This window comes from Carassius auratus, unplaced genomic scaffold (genome assembly GCF_003368295.1).
Source record: "Carassius auratus strain Wakin unplaced genomic scaffold, ASM336829v1 scaf_tig00215926, whole genome shotgun sequence".
NCBI classification, from domain to species: Eukaryota; Metazoa; Chordata; class Actinopteri; order Cypriniformes; family Cyprinidae; genus Carassius; species Carassius auratus.
In genome coordinates, this window is record NW_020528313.1 from 189101 (window position 1) to 207756 (window position 18656).

Below are 18656 nucleotides of genomic sequence, written 5' to 3' on the forward strand. Positions count from 1 at the left end.
CAGTTTAGTTTCTTTCTTCTTAAATATTACCATTCTAGCTAAATTATCAATTTCATGGTTTAGGACCTGACCTTTGAAGTTTCCTCACTGTAAAACCCGACAAGTAAACTTTACTCAAACCGTTTGAGTAAACAGATTGCCTTGATTTAAACCATGTAAGTTTTAAAACTTTGCATTTAAGTAATTAAGTGATTAACTAAGTGCTGATTGAGAATTAGTGATGAACAGCTGCTGTTAACAAACAGAATCACTGAAGAAAAGAGAAACACAAGAACTACTACAACTGACTTCAGACACAGCCTTAGATGAAATCAACTGAAATAAAATACATGAAATCTCTCAAGATCTGATTAAACAACCCCACAAACAGCATCACCAGCTCCACTTATTAATAACCAGACTGACTTTATTTCTGTCAGACGTCTACAGAAGATCTTATTGAGAATGAACTAAGGTTTAGATGTTGATTTATTGTTTCATTTGAAGTAACCATGTTAGAGATCAGTGTTTGCTTTAGTTGGGCTCTTGACCCTTGACTTCTGTCTTAGTCTTTTCTCTGGCTGTTATAACCGTGTGTTTCTAAAACATGTTTGTTATAACTCAAAAGCCCAGAAGAAATAAGTGTTAACCTGTACCTAGGTGTAGGTTGTTATACTTTATAAAGGTGATTATAATCATGAATAGTACCCAGCATGCATTGCAGCATGTTTTTTTGTCACCATTGTAGAGGTTCATATTCTGATTATTAATGTCTGTGTGTGACCAACTACTGGCATACACTGTAAGAAGAATACTGTGAAACTTACAGTAACTTGCTGGCAGCAATTAGCTAGTAAGTTGCCATAGTTCATTTCACAGTATGCTTACTGTAAACTTAACTGCAGTAACTAAAAATACTGTAAATTTTTTACAGTAATAATCACAGTACTGTTTCATCAACTCATATATTTTACTACTGTAATAAGGATTACAGCATTAATTTTGTGTACTGTAAAATGAAGACACTGTTTTTGCCACAAAAAATTCCATTTATTGATAACTTTTCACGCTTTTAATTTCTAAATTCATAAAATAAAAATAGCATAGCAAAAAAAAAATCTTCAATAGGTCAACATTTTTCTGTTAACATTTCATTTCGTTTTGTATTCAACAACACTTTTCTGAACATACAAATCAATCCTGTTCAAATGCATTAATATGTTCGGTTACAATTAGAATGTATAAAAGGCAAATTAAATAATTTAGAAACAGCAGGATTTCAAACAGTAGAATTTGGTCCCTGAATGTTGTTTTTCTCCCAGAACTGTATTTTTCTTCAGAAACGGGCCTGAATTAGTCAATTTCCTGGGCTGGAGTCTTCTACCCTGCATTGGAAGAAATTAATTATTAATGGAAAGGTTTATAAGCAAGACAGATGGGTTGATGACAGTATATAAAAGTTTGATTGGATCATTTGATTTAGCCAATCAACGTGTAATACAACATGTAATACAATGTCCACTTCTCTATAAACCAAAACTCTTACTTAAAACACAAATATTAGGGCCTGGAGAGAAAAATCGATTCACCTAGCTATTGCATAGATTCTAATATTGTTTTTTTTAAAAAAATTTATTACAGAATCTAAAATCTGTGTCCTTGCTTGTAGATGAGGTTGACAGAAGTTAGCCTCTTTCGTTCCAAGAGAGGATGAAATGTGTTGTTATCTGTGAGTATTAAAGTGTCGTAACATCCAGAGTGGACATGTAGAAGAGACATGAGACTGACACACTGAAAAGCCTTTGCCCTGCTTAGATGCTGAGAGAGAGATTATACAAGAGAGCTGCACGATTCATCTTCAAAGACTGTGATTTCGGGCATCGTGACCTTTCAATTTGTCTGTCTACTAAACTTTGACAAATTCATATCGCAACATTCATAGACGTTAGTCATGAAACTGCTTCACAAATGGTCTTTTAAATAAATATTTTTAGTTTTGATGTTTTATATGCTCATCACAGTGAGCACAATAATGGAAGTGTGAAGAGTAGAGATGGGAATTTTGAGTAATTTAGAAGTCAAGTACTCTAAAAACCAAGTACTTTATTTGCATGGTGAGTTAAAATAAAAATTTGATGTTTAAAAATTACACAGCAGTCCATATAAACCCAAATAAACACTTTGAAAAGTATTTTACTAATCAGATAGGTGGTTAAAGAATGAGTACTCAAATATTTGTACCCATTTCTAGTCACAAATATATCAACAACAAATAAGTGCTTACCTCTGGATAAATTCTAATGTGGTGGCTGCCTCCGCAGGATATTCCATGTTAAATATATAGTATGATGCAAAAAGCACAGCCAGAGCAGAAGTGAATTTGGAACGGTCACTTGGTTGGAGAACTCTGCCCTCGATGGAAAGCATCCACCTATTTGCCCCCAGAATGGACTCTCCTAAAAAAAATAAGTTGAGATTGCACAGCATTCAATCTGATATGGTTTACTGTTTGGCAAAAAAAAACTTTGCTACCCAGTTCACTTTCATAACATCCTCTGATGCACAGCCAGGCAGTGAGCCTGCACATGTATGCACAGTGCAGAATTTGTGCACTTCTTTTAGTAAAAATCTGGGTGTCTATAAAGTCCTGATCATATAACAGAATACTGGAGACATGGATAACACATGATGAGTGAGTGTGACCTTTTAAAATGAAGTTTTGAAAGCATTTTGCTTTTATACATGCATTGACCTAATTTTTTTTGTTGGATCAGTGACAACTAGAGATTTTTGGAATCTAAGTGCAAAATGATGTAAAACCTTGTTCACACACAGTGAATCGATACGAATATACTTAACACTTAATATACCTATATACTTAAAATTGGGATCTATTGTGTATGTATAGTGCTGGGATCTTACCGAGCATGATGAGTCTTAGAGTGCTTGGCAGAGAAATCTGGGCCTCAACGTCTGCTTGAGGCCCAGAATAAACAGAAAATAAACAGAAAAAACACTTTTAGAAATCATAAGTACAATATTCATAAGAGAAAGTGTGTGTCAATACACTCTTTTGAGATCTAACGTTAGCTGGTTTAGGTTTTGAGTAATATCCGTACATGTATGTCCGTAACGCACAAAATGTCTTAATGTTTGCACGTTTTATGTGCACTTTCTAGGGATTGTGTCTGAAGAGAAACAACATTGTTTGCATTTGAAAAACATTGTATACATGCTAGTTCATGTAATTTATGTAACGTAACGTTACCTGGATTGATTGTTGAGGCCTCTTTGATGCAAGAAATGAACCAAATGGTAAATAAATATACGAGTAAGATCTTGAAAAATCTTAATACAGTGCGAGTAAATTATTATGCTTTTACGTATCATGAATAAAACTCTCGAATGAATAAACCTTTCGAATCGGCCCGCTTAAATGTCTGACTCCAACGCCAACGTCTGGCGCCAACGTTAGCGAGCAAAAAAAAAAAAAAAGTGAGATTATTCAAACGGCTACCGCGTCAGCACATACATCAAATACACAATTTCAAATTAATGTTATTCAACAATACTAAACGTTACTCTTTAATCAAACTGAAGACGTTATAAATGCACGTTAATGTTGCCAGAGAAGACAAATCTATATAGAGTATGCTCCCACATGTCGGGAATGGCACTTCAAATTAGACTATCAACAATCTCGTTTCTGCGGTTTGACTTGTGATGAAGTTCAGAAAAATCATGAACCTATGAAAAATGTGTTAAGTCTTACCTCTAACTGCGTTTTCTGTCGAGTCTGGACTTCACTGCTTCACGCGCACGCACGCGGTGTCGGCGGTGACAGACAGTTGACGTTAGCTGGCTAGAGAAAACTCCAGCTAGTGCACCAACAGACACATCACATACACAATTCCAATTAAATGTTTATTCAACAATGCTATCCTTCTCTAAACTGATGACGTTATCGAATGTTGCCAGATTAGAAAATCGATCAAAATTATGCACAATTCTTTTTTTTTTTTTTGGTTATAAAATGCACACAAGACACGAGTTTACTAGGAAGTGTCCCGCTCTTTTGCCTCTCTCTCTCTCAGTGCACTCTTGAACAAATAATAATAAATAATGAATTAGTTGAACAAATAGGTAACTTGACTACAGTAAACTGTGATAATAAATCAGCAAAGTTGCCTTTCTGAAGTTAGAATTCCAATGAAAGTGTGCAATCTAGATTTTCAGCTTTCCATGGCTAGAAAAAAAAAATCCTCTAGAAATTGCTGTATTGTGATTCACAGAAAAAAATATTTTTACTGTAGAATTTTCCCGCCCTTGAAAATTTACCGTGATGCTTTGCAGATCTACAGTAACATGCTGTATACAGGTTTTACAGTAAGCATTTGCCCATTTTACAGTAATAATGCTGTGAAAACTACAGAAATTTGTTACAGTGTAGAAGAAAAATGTATGTGTACAAAATGTTTAGAAAGTCATTATTATATTAACTGATTATCACACAACCACTGGCTCTTAGTGTCACTTTACTAGAATCACTTCTACTAATTACACAACACCTGCTTCATTAGACTCCATACAGATAAATCATTTATGATTTTCATCACCCATATACAACCTACACCTAGGTACAGGTTAACACTTATTTCTTCTGGGCCTTTGGTTTACAACAAACATGTTTTAGAAACACACGGTTATAATTATTTATACGGTTATATTATTATTTTTTTTATTTTTTTTTTATTTTTTTATTTTTTTATTTTTTTATTTTATTTTTTTTTTTTTTCTCACCTCATGTAATTCAAGTAAAAAACTTAGCAGACTGCATCTGTATTCTGTTATGTTTTGGCCTATTTGGTCTATGATTGTACTCGCGTGCGCTAGAGCGCGTGCGTGTGTGTGTGAGTGTGTGTGTGTATGTTATGCGTGGTTATGTGTATGTTGCTCTTCCAACCCCACCCCAGTCAACCTGTTCTTTCATGCTCTGAATAGTTAACATGGGTAAAGGCTTATTTGTTATCCACCTGAACATAAGAAGTCTGTCACATAAAATTGATCTTTTAAGGGCCTGGCTTGTCTATAATAAACCTAATGTTATCACACTGTCTGAGACCTGGTTGAATAATAATATATTAGATGAGGAAATTAAACTGGATGGTTATGTTCTGTATAGAGCTGATAGGAGCACTCGTGGAGGAGGCGTAGCCACTTATGTCTCTTCAACTTTATTATCTGAGTTAATATTCCCTAAGGAAAATCCTGTATACTTTGAATGTCTTTTCGTTAAAATTAGTTTTCATGTAAACAAACAGTTGATTATAGGGAATATCTACAGACCCCCAAACTCCCCTTCAGAGTCAATACAGTGCATAGGTAATACTATTAAATCTGTGGGTAGCTCAAACGAGATGATTATTCTAGGCGATTTCAATATTAACTGGTTAGAACGGTCATCTATAAATGATAGGAATTATATTGAAAGTTTAAATCTGACCCAACTAATTAGTGAACCAACTCGGGTTGACCATAGATCCAAATCTTTGTTGGATTGGATTTTGGTCACCCACTCTAATAGAATTACTGATTCTGGTGTTTTTTCAGATTGCTTCAGTGATCATTCAATGGTTTTCTGTGTGTGGAAAATTAAATTACTTCGTTTACCACCCAAAGTGATCAGGGTAAGACAGAGCAAATATTTTAACACAGATGTTTTTATCCAAGATTTATTAGATATAAATTGGAATAGGTTTAATCTTATTCCATTTGTTGAGGATGCTTGGAATTTTCTTTATACGGAAGTTCTTAAAGTAATTGATAAACATGCTCCTTGGATATCAATAAAGGTTAAGGGCCGACACTTACCATGGATTGATGCAGACTTATTAAATCTTTTTAAACAAAGAGATAAGGCATGGGACAAGTACCGCCGGTCAAAGGACCCAGTAGATGGGGCAGTATATAAACAATTAAGAAATGCGTGTACGACAAAAACTAGAAATGCTAAATCAAATTACTACAAAAACTCCTTGTCTAATAGTTTAAATAATCCTAAGAAGTTCTGGAAAAGTCTTAATGCATTATTAAACAAGTCCACTAAAACCACTGCTACCAAAATTATAGTTAATGATGAGGTTATCAGTGATCCTTCCGCGGTTACCAATGCCTTCAACCAACATTTCTCCTCTATTTGTAGCTCACAATTTTCTTATTCTTCCTTCTCTAGTTTGGTAGATGAGCCTAACAGTTCCTTTTCATTTGCTACTATAAATCCTACTGACGTTCAACAGGCAATCTCCGAACTAAAGTTAGGTAATGGTACTGATCCTGATGGTCTGGAGATCAAGTTTATCAAGCTTGCGTCTCATGTATTGGCATTTCCCCTATCAGATTTATTTAATTTATCCTTATCCACTTCTGTGGTTCCATTAATGTGGAAATCTGCCAGAGTTACACCAATACATAAGGGTGGTGATGCACTTGATCTCAATAACTATAGACCTATCTCTATCATCAGTAGTATAGCAAAAGTGTTTGAAAAACTAGTATTCAAACAATTATTTAAATATATTAATGAATTCTCTATTTTGTCACCAAATCAATCTGGTTTCAGACCAAACTTTTCTACAACTACTGCTCTTTTAAAATTTACCAACGATGTTTCATCTTCTCTAGATAATAATATGTCAACCGGTGCAATATTCATAGAGCTAACTAAGGCTTTTGATATGGTCGATCACTATTTGCTTCTTGACAAATTATATGCAATAGGCCTGTCTAGACACTCTCTTCTTTGGTTTAATTCTTATCTCCATTGTAGAAGTCAGCGTGTTTATGTTAATGGATGTGTATCGCAGTCCTTAATAATGGAGAAAGGTGTTCCTCAAGGCTCCTCATTAGGGCCTCTCTTATTTTCTTTGTTTATTAATGACCTTCCTCTAACTTGCTCAGACTGTTGTATTCATCTATATGCAGATGACACAGTGATTTATACATCCAATAAGTCTGTTTCTAAGATTCAATCTTCACTGCAAACTAACTTTAATACTATTCAACTTTGGTTCCAATTTAACCATCTCTTATTGAATAAAAAAAAGTCATATAGTATACTCTTCCCCACCAGATCAGCTACACAGAATCAAGTTAACAATTTGTCACTCAGATTTTTAGACGATACTCAACTATTACAAGTTGATGAACTTAAATATTTGGGCATATGGCTTGACTCACAACTCTCTTTTAGATGTCATATCAATTCTGTTGTAAAAAAGATTAATTGTAACTTGCGAATATTGTTTCGCTCTATTAACTGTTTTACTCAAAGGATTAGGTTACGAATTGTGTCGCAGTTAATATTTCCCATACTAGACTATGCGGATGTTGTCTATCAAAACACCTCAGAAACAAACTTGAAAGTATTGAATGTTATTTTCAATAATATATGTAGATTTGTGCTAAGATGCCCATTTACTACTCATCACTGTGAAATGTATGACTCACTGAAATTATTGTCACTAAAGGCCAGAAGACAGTATCACTGGTATCAGGTCATTTTTAAATGTGTGCATTATGATTATCCTTCTTACCTAAAGGAATACTTAATTCCCTATAGACCCAGCTATAGATTAAGACATACTGAATATTTCTTCTTTACTGTGCCCAATATTCTCAAGGAGAGTGGTAGACGTGCATTTAAATTTAAAGCCCCTTCAGAATGGAATAGTCTGCCAGGGTCTCTAAGATCAATTACTTCCCTGTGTTCCTTCAAAACATCTCTTTTTGTTTACCTGCAAGCAAATTGTTGCTGTAAATGTTTTCCTCATTTTTGACGTTTTTTTTTTTTTTTTTTTTTTTTTTTTTTATTATTTCTTTAAATGTGATTATGGGTTTAGGTGTGCGAATGTATACATATTTAAGATACATATGTCCTATCCTTGTACTGTCATTCCATATTTATATTTATATGTATGAGGGGCGGATGAGGTGGGATGAGGGAGAGCTTTTGTGTGTATGAATGTATATGTGCTGTATTATTTCTATGTTGTCTCGAGGACCCCCTTGAAAACGAGATGCTTCATCTCAAGGGGTTATCCTCAACAATAAAATTTCAAATAACAGTCAGAGAAAAGACTAAGACAGAAGTCAAGGGTCAAGAGCCCAACTAAAGCAAACACTGATCTCTAACATGGTTACTTCAAATGAAACAATAAATCAACATCTAAACCTTAGTTCATTCTCAATAAGATCTTCTGTAGACGTCTGACAGAAATAAAGTCAGTCTGGTTATTAATAAGTGGAGCTGGTGATGCTGTTTGTGGGGTTGTTTAATCAGATCTTGAGAGATTTCATGTATTTTATTTCAGTTGATTTCATCTAAGTCTGTGTCTGAAGTCAGTTGTAGTAGTTCTTGTGTTTCTCTTTTCTTCAGTGATTCTGTTTGTTAACAGCAGCTGTTCATCACTAATTCTCAATCAGCACTTAGTTAATCACTTAATTACTTAAATGCAATGTATATCTTCTTTCAGTGAACTCAACTGAATTAAGTTCAGAGTACTTATAACTGTTAGTTTTTTCAACTTAAATGGTTTAGTGGTTTATGGTTTTCCTCAAATGGTTTGAGTTAACATAACTTGTCAGGTTTTTAAGGATATCTGTTTACTCAAACCGTTTGAGTTAAGTTTACTTGTTGGGTTTTACAGTGTAATATAGAGACCACTGCAGATTTAGTGAAAACCATATGTCATTTCCTCATTGGCTTCTCTCTTCACAGTTTCTTGCACAAAATAAAAATCAACCCCCTTTCCTTTACAAAATAAAAATAAAGATTTCCTTTTCAAAACATTGAGTCTGAACCATTGATCTATATATGACTGTATCGTTCATTGCACCGGAAGTGTTTGATCCGCCATCTTACTAATCCCTACCAGCAGAGAGCACCATTGAGTTACATTCAAACCGCTGTCCTAAAATAACTACATTAGAAGCAGATCAGTCAAACGGGATTCGTTCTTATGTTATGTGTATGTAAATTAATGTGTACTTCAGATGTTATCTGCAGTGTTTATGGTCTTTTGGGGCAGGATAAGCGATATATTTAAGTCTGCTGCGCACTGCTGACACAGGTATACCTGATCTAACACAAAATATAGCTTATGTCTTTGTGAACATAATTATTAAGGAATTATTAAACATGAACGTATTAGTATCAGAAATGGATTTGAATATATTACAATGGATAATACAATTATGTTGTTAATATTGCTCTATAATGAAATTAAAAGCTTAACATACTATCTTAGAAATAAAGCTTTATGTCTTTAAATCCGTGCTGTATCCCAGCAGGCACAGGATGTTGACTCCAGCCTCGGCTAGACGTTGTATTTTTGTTGAAAATGAAAATCTGGTTGATGTCTAAATCCAACAACAGTTTGACGTCAAGCTCCAACATTGGGCAGATGCTGAATTTTGGCTGGAATACCCCCCACATAGACATCAATAATCAGTATATGAATCTCAACAATAGTGACATGCCTCATGCAGCAATGCATGCTGGGAACCACCACAGTATAAAACTCATGGCTCCCAGCATGCATTGCTGCATAAAGCATGTCACCATTGTTGAGATTCATATGCTTATTATTGATGTCTGTGTGTGTGTGTCAAATATATATATTTTGAGCTCATGTTTGTTAAGATTTTAAATGATTGTTATAATACTGCTGGATCTGGGTTTGTAATATCAATGTACAAAAGGAACAACACAATTGTTAGATTAAAAAACATCAGTGAATCGCTCGACAGGAAAGAGAGTGACACACACACACACACACAGAGACACACACACACACACGGACACTGTGTGATGATAGAGAACACTTCAGAGCGCTGTAAATGTGGTTATGTGTGTTTATGATGTACATGAATGGATTCAGACGGATCAATATCAGTTTCACTGTTGCTAGGAGACCAGATCTCTAACATCTCATCACTCTTATCATATTCTTATCAAAGACAAACACATCAGATATATGAGGATATATACCAGGATGTGTTCTGTGACAGGGTTATTATATTAGAGATCATGTGTTTGTGTGTCTGATTTATGAATTGATTGATGATTCCTGATTCTGATGTGTTTTATCTCCATCAGATCACCATCAGCTCACTCTGGATCTGAACACAGTGAATAAACTCCTCCGTCTGTCTGAGAACAACAGAGTGATTACATTCACTTACACAGATCAGTCGTATCCTGATCATCCAGACAGATTTGATGTGTGGCAGCAGGTGTTGTGTAGAGAGAGTGTGTGTGGACGCTGTTACTGGGAGATTGAGTGGAGTGGATATAGTGTGCGTATATCAGTGTCATATAAGAGCATCAGCAGGAAGGGACGGGGTAAAGAGTGTGTGTTTGGATGGAATGATCAGTCCTGGAGTTTGTACTGCTCTCCCCTCAGATACACATTCAGACACAATAACATACACACTGCTCTCTCTGTGAAGTCCATCATCAGGAGAACAGGAGTGTCTGATGATGATGATGATGATGGTGATGATGATGATGTTGTCAGGAGAATAGGAGTGTTTGTGGATCACAGAGCAGGAACTCTGTCCTTCTTCAGCGTCTCTGACACAATGAGCCTCATCCACACAGAACAGACCACATTCACTAAGCCGCTCTATCCTGGGTTTGGGGTTGGTCCTGGGTTTAGGGTTTGGTTAGGATCATCAGTGAAACTGTGTTGATGAATCAGAATAGACTGGCGAGAGATTCTACCCATAATGCTTTGAGCTGCATGATGAATCAGTAACAGATGTTATAGAGTCTCTTGATCACATTAATATGAACATGAATCAGAATAAATGTGTAATGAATCCTCATCTAGACGTGATCTGTGATGATCTGTGTTTCTCTGCTCTTCTCAATCTCTGCACTGATTAAATCAGTCTTTTATTATCATAATCAGTCTTATATCTCATCATTCATCTGATTTCTGTTGTTTGTAATAAAGCACAATATCAAATCATCTTGAGATCATGGTGTGATTGATGATGTTCTGAATTCATCACGAGACTGAAATCAGCTTCAGTTTCTGACGTTATCAGATATAACAGCATTAAATCAAATGTATTTATTATAAGCTCAGTAAAGATATATTCGGTTATTATGGGATGTCCTTCAGTGAAAGAAGCTGACAGAATATCTACTTATGAAATATTTATTTTCTTCTGAGCAGTGACATGAACAAAAACATATTAGATTATGAATTAATATAATGAATATATGTAAATAATATAATTAATATAATATAAATGTGTTCAAACACATGCAGGCTATGTGATTAAGAGATTAAAACAAATATTAATATAGAAATAATGCATTAGCTGAAATATTTGCATCAACACTGGGCTCCTTTTTATTCATTTCATTATTAATTAAATTATAACAAATAATTACAGAAACGTTACAAATACTATAAAATACAAATACAATTTGTAATTATTATTTAATAAACAAACCAATAAAGAAATATTGCGCCTGCAATAATAATATACAAGCAATCAAACTCATCATTTACTGTCTATTATATATTTATTTAATACTATTATATATATATCTCAATTACTGTCTACAGGAGATCAATAACATTATGATTACAATATACTCCTACTGCACTGTAAAACAATCCAAACTCAGCATTTAATAATAAGAGAAAAATGTTGATAATATTTCTAAAATATTCACTTAATTTTATTATTTTAAACATCCATAAAAATATTTTGATTTGCAAAATCATGCTACTGGACTCAAAACAAAAGTCTGTATAGAAATTATAATAGTATAGAAATGATATATAGAAATTTTATGTTTTTAAACGTCCAATAAAAATGTATGATATCAAACAATTGTATAATGCAACTCCAGTGTAAAAATACAAAGTTAGTATTTAATAATCATGATTTCCAAAAATATATTTTTTAATTATATCAAAAATATGATCGCAACAATGCTACTCCACTGTAAGTATTAATAATAATCATAGAATATTAATAATATTCCCAAAATAATTTTATTTTATTATTTGAAACAAGTATGATGCTCCTGCACTCTAAAAAAAAGAAAAACTCAGTATTAAAATAAATAAATAAATACAATTATTAATAATAATAATAATTCCAAAATATTAAATTGATTTTATTTTAAACATCCAAAAAAAAAAAAAAAAATGTATGATGCTACTCCTGTATAAAAATAAAAAGTATTAAAAAAATAAACGTAATAATAATATTAATACAATTACTCCAATGTAAAAATAAAAAGACAGTATTTAATAATAATAATAATAATTTCCAAAAATACATTACATTTTTTCTTAAATTATCAATTCAACGTCCATAAAAAGTATAATTTCAACAATGCTACTCCACTGTAAAAAAGTGTTTAATAATAATAATATCATTTAATAATATAATTTCATTTTATTATTTGAAACATCCATAAATTATGTATGATTACAAAATAAATTATGATGCTAATGCACTCTAAAAATACAAAGGCCAGTATTAAAAAAATAATAATAATAATTAAATTAATAATAATAATAATTCCAAAATATTAATTTTATTTTATTTTTAGCATTCAAAAGAATACTGCAAAAAATGCATGATGCTACTCCAGTGTAAAAATAAAAACTCAGTATTTATTAATAATAATAATAATAATTATTATTATTATATCAAATCAATGTCCATAAAAATTATGATTGCAACAATGCTACTCCACTGTAAAAAGTATTTAATGATAATAATAATAATAATAATAATAATAATAGAATAAATATTAATAATAATTTCCCCAAAATATATATTTTATTTTATTATTTTAAGCATCCATAAAAATGTATAATTGCAAAGAAAAACAAATATAATGCTACTGCACTCTAAACAAAAACTCAGTATTAAAGGTTCTGTGACATGGATTATTTTCTTTTTTAAATTCTTTTTTTAATGTTTCCTGAGGTGTACTTATATTTTTAGTATGATTTTTACATTTAAAATGTAGAAATAAATGGAAATGTTAGAGAAAGAAAGTCTGTGTGAACTTGAATCAGAAGTCACTGATCACAGATCAGGCATTAATGAACACTGTTACTCACTGTCTGTGGCGCTGCTGTCGAATCCATATCATTAAAGTCTGCTTGTAACACCTGTGCTGACATTTAGGCTGCATTTACACTGCAGGTCTTGATGCCCAAATCCGATTTTCTGACTATATCCGATTTTTTTGAAGACCCGCTTACATCATCTTTCAAAAGTGACCCGTCTCCCATTTTTGCATTTACACTATACACTGCTGAAACCATAGACATATAAACCCCTAGACGCCTCATTGGCCGCTCGACCGCACGTCACCGTCGCCGCCATATTGGAGCGGGCAACCCTCATAAATAAAATTTTGATTAATTTGTCTTCTTGACTGTCTATCGGTAAATAAACACTAGGCTATATAACAATATAATAATCCTAGCTTACAATAAAAAGTATTTATAGACTAGTTTGTTCATTTTTACTCCAATTTTGAGTTTGCTGGTATAATAATTGCTTTTCCTAGGCAGACTTGACATATTGGTGTAATATATGTATAAGAAGATTGCTCAAAAAAGGACATAATGACATACATTAAAAGCAAATAACATTTTGAATTTGAATTATTAATGTTAGTTTAAGACATTAAGGTTATGATAACTTCAGCTTTAACAGTTTTAACCCAGCTCAGAGTGAGGAGTTTCAGATCCTGGTGCAGTGCAGGGGCCATGTTTTGGGAAGACTTTGACGAGAGGGTAGCAAGCTTGAGGCCTTCTGCTACCTCTTCTAAGACCTCAGATGCTATGATGGAGATGCCAACCTTGCAGATCCACTCTTACCCCGCACATCAGACCCTCTGGCCTGGTGGAGGAGATGTTCACCAGTATACACAAGCCTTTCTGAAGTCACAAAGACAACACTTTGCATTGTGGCCACATCCGTGCCATCTGATTTTTTTTTTCTTAAACTGGGCAGATTATCTCAGACAGAAGAACTCACAGACTCAGCCCATCCAAGGTCAGGGAGCTTGTTTTTTTTTTAATAATGTAAACATGCCTTAAAGCAAGTCCTAAAAATATAGCCACAGTGTGTTATTTATTTTAAAGCTTATTTATTTTTATTTATTTAGAAAAAGACTAGCTTGTTGTGCAATATTTTTGTTTTTGTGATTTTAAAGGTAATTTTAAAAACAAAGCTGAAAGGAAATGGAAAAAGGATCATCTCAATGTTTCTTTTCAAATATTTAAATCTGCATTAGCTTCTTTTCAGGCAGCAGCAAAAATAGCCAGAGCAAAGCACCTCTCTGATTTGATCAGTAAACACTCAAACAGACCTAAAATTTTATTTAGTACAATAAACTCTTGTTATCAACCCCTCAAATTCCCCAGTTGTTGATGGATCTACTGATACCTGTGAGGAATTTCTTAAGTTTTTTACTAATAAAATTGAGAACTTTAGATCAGTGTTTACTCCCACCTCATCTGCTACTCCACCTGGTTGCTCAGAGGTTCTGGCTACTTTTAACCAATTTCAGCCCATCTCTCTCATTGAATTGAGGAATTTAGTATCACATATGAAACCTACTACTTCATCTTTTGATTCTATCCCCTCTTCTATTATAAAGGATGTTTTTGATGTAGTCGGTCCCTCCATTCTGGTCATCTTAAATCTATGTCTTGCATCTGGAACTGTCCCTACATGTTTTAAGCATGCGGTTGTCCAGCCCATGCTCAAAAAACATGATCTCGATGTTAAACTCCTAAATAACTACCGTCCCATTTCCAAGCTTCCTTTTATCTCTAAAATTTTGGGAAAAGCCGTTCTGTCACAGCTGCTCCCCTTTTTGACCACTCACAATATACTAGAACCTTTTCAGTCAGGTTTTAGATCATTTCATAGTACTGAAACCGCTCTGCTCAGAGTAACCAATGATCTTCTCCTTACACTAGATTCAGGTGATAGTGCCATCCTGATATTATTGGATCTTAGTGCCGCCTTCGACACTATCGATCACAACATCCTCCTTACTCGCCTTGATCAGCAGGTGGGCATTAGGGAGACTGCATTACTTTGGTTCCGTTCCTATCTCAATGATAGGACCTTCTCAGTATCTATTGGCAAGTTCTCCTCATCCTCTGCTTCTGTTTTATATGGGGTCCCTCAAGGATCCATCTTGGGTCCTATGCTTTTTAGCCTGTATATGCTCCCACTGGGTGACATCATAAGGAAGCATAACATCTCTTTTCATCTCTATGCAGATGATTCACAGTTGTACTTGCCTCTAAAATCTAGGGATTCCATACAATCTCTTCTGGCCTGTCTCCAAGACAATAAAACTTGGATGGTTGATAACTTTCTCCAGTTAAACAGTGACAAGACAGAGGTGATTGTGTTTGGTCCTCCCAAGGCAAGATGCACTGTGGTACAACATTTAGGTAACTTCACTCAATTTATCAAACCCTATGCTAGAAATTTGGGTGTCATTCTTGACTCAGAACTCTGCCTTGACAAACAGATTAGTTCTGTTGTTAAAAATAGTTTTTACCAGCTCAGAATGATTTCCCGCCTGAAGTCATTCCTATCTTTTAACGATCTTGAGATAGTTATCCATGCCTTTATTACATCACGGCTGGATTATTGCAATTCCCTCTACTTGGGCCTCCCACAATCATCACTTAGACGTCTGCAGTTAGTACAAAATGCAGCAGCGCGTCTTTTAACTGGCACTAGGAGGCGCGAGCACATCACTCCCATTTTGGCATCTTTGCATTGGCTCCCAGTTCCTTTTAGGATTCAGTTTAAAGTTTTATTGTTTGTTTTTAAGGCACTTAATGGGCTCGCCCCGACCTATATCACCGACCTTGTACAACCATACTCGGTTCAAAGGTCACTGAGATCCTCAAACACAGGGCTCCTGCTTGTGCCGCGCTCACGGCTTAAACAGAGAGGTGACAGAGCCTTTGCAGTTGCTGCCCCACGTTTGTGGAACCAGCTCCCCCAGGATATTAGATCTGCCCCCTCCATTGCTGCATTCAAATCCAGGTTAAAAACACATTTTTATTCCTTGGCTTTCCTTGTTCCCTAACCTGGTACCTCTGTTTGTTTTCTGTACTTCTGTGTTGTGTGACGTGATATTGAAGGCTCATTTTTTATTAATGTTTTATATAATTATGATTATTCAATCTATGTGTTTATATTTTGATTGTCTTTTTAGCTATTCATTGTACAGCACTTTGGTCAGTTTTGCGCTGTGTGTAAATGTGCTTTATAAATTAAAATTACTTACTTACTAATTACTATTACTAATTTGTTATTGTTATAAGGCTCCGTAGCTTTAGTATCCCTTAATTTTCATTTATTTTTTATTCAAATGGTTAAAAAATTATTTTGGGAATAGTTATCCTCTTTGATATAAAGTTTTTATTTTGGCACAAAAGTGTTATTTATTTTAAAACGCATTCATTTAAAATTAATATGTAAAAAAAGCAAAGCTTGTTGTGCAATATTTATTTTTTTATATTGTACTATTAAAGTTCATTTGTTAAGGTTATTAGACCCCGTGGCTTTATTATCTTTTAATTTTAATTTCATTTTTAATTATTTACATTTTTATTATTTTAATTTATTTTGGAATAGTTGTCCTCTTTGTTACAAAGCTTTTCTGTAATAAACAATAAACAACTATTCAAAAGTATGTACAGTGTTCTTAATGTTTATAAAGTGTCATATGTTACAAAAGTATGGTTTACACAGACAATCTGATTTAATAACTGCACAACTAAACAAAAACAAACAAACAGACAGAAAAAAGATCAACATTTTAAGCATAACCAACTCTTTATTTCCACATTCAGTGTTATGGAAAAGTACCACCATGACAGAAATTAAAAGCAACAATTAGAAACCAGAAATGCATCACGTTACCGTAAGAGTAAATAATACTAATAATAAATAAGTACTAGTACGCACCCATTTTGTAAGTAAAGTTGTAAATTAACTAATTACTCTAGCCAATGTTGTCACATCACAGGACAAAAGAACGAAAAACCCGAAGAACCGAAAGATGAACTATTCAATTATCTGCATTCTTTTACTGTCAGTGTCTATGGTTTTAGCGCATGTATGGAGCTTTTATTATGACAAAATGATTTGAATTTGAATTGTGTAAATTTGAATTATTTGCAAGTGTAATATAATAAAATAGAATTTTAGGTGGTAGTTTAAAAAGTTCTGAATTAGATTTTTTTAAACGAATATTGAACATTTGAAATTTAACAAACTGAAATGTTTTTATGGCTGAATTTTATAGACATGTATTTTCAAACCGTTAGTTTTTTGTTCTGAATTCTTATACTTCAAATATTCATTTAAAAAAAAAATTCAGATTCAAGTTTTCAAGATGAACAAATTCGGAACTTCAAATTCAGTTTTCTAAAATTCAAACTCAAACATTCAGATCTAACAGAAAGTAGGTCACAGGTCATCCACAGGGAAGAGTAGATGATCTCAGAAAAGTCGAACAGAGCATTTTGGTCCGTGTATCTAATCAGGGTATCTTCCGTCCATTCCAAATCCGTTTCAAATTAAAAAACAGAAAACGAAAAACTCAAGAGGATTCAAGTGAGAGAACATGAATTAAATAACGAGAAATTGAAAAATGGCTAGTTTATTCGTTATTCCATCTAGGTTAACAAACGGAAAATTAGTTTTTGACTTGATTTCTCATTTTGTTTTTTTGTTTTTAAAAAACGGCTTATGGCTTCAATATTTCATTCGCACTTGTGGGCGGAGCTGAAACGCTCCTTTCATCTGATTGGTCGGATCGCTCCGCCTTCAACTCGATCTTACATTCTTTCAGAATAAGAGTCTTATAAGAGTAGTGTCTGAAACCACCGCTCACTGTTAATTAACATACTATTTGAGTCAGATGTTGCTGCGCACATAATTCGTGCTGCTGTGACTTGCAAGTCACGCCTTTAAATTATTTCTAGGTTATAGTATTGTATGAATATTGTCCCACTGTAAATACAGTGCAAATAGTTCTGTCTCCTTGGATAAAAGTGAAGAGGAAATAAAAATCAATAATAGACTGAACAGTTCCATGATAATATGTCTGTAACATTTACCACTCTCATCTTTTAAGTCAAAAGGCACTAGGTAGGTGTGTGTGACATTAATAATTAATTGGGAAAATTACTATAGTTAAATTTATGAAATAAATTAGTAATATTCGTTTTATTACATACTAAATTGAATGGTTTTTCTTTTAGTCTTCTTTGTTGGCCTTGAGAAAGCCAACATATATTTGAACATTATTATCATTTATTATGAGAGTAATTGACAACGACTAAAATTTTAATGTTTCACCAAATTTCCTTCTCAAAAAATCCTAGTGACTTTCATTATCTGAGCAATGAAGGTCTTACACTTAATGTCCACTAGAGGGGGAGACAGGATTTCTGTTTATGTAAAATGGCAAATAAATACATTAATTTCATGTGTACTACCATGAATATGCCATATCTGTGTACACGAATAAACTTCACGCTTCAAGCTGTACTTTAAAACTTCCCATTCTGGCTTTT

At 33.6% G+C, this 18656-nt stretch overlaps 1 long non-coding RNA gene across 2 annotated transcripts; it reads right to left on the reverse strand.

Annotated features, from left to right (window-relative positions):
• Nucleotides 1–676: 676 nt before the first annotated feature.
• On the reverse strand, nt 677–4666 carry LOC113096435 (uncharacterized). 2 transcript variants are annotated; one of them, XR_003288508.1, is made up of 4 exons: nt 3752–4666; nt 2902–2952; nt 2264–2435; nt 677–1364 (listed from the first exon to the last, which is right to left on the reverse strand). It is a non-coding gene; the product is annotated as an uncharacterized LOC113096435 (long non-coding RNA). The 2 variants fall into 2 exon arrangements; XR_003288507.1 differs by having other exon boundaries at nt 2902–2955.
• Between the last annotated feature and the right edge of the window lie 13990 nt (nt 4667–18656).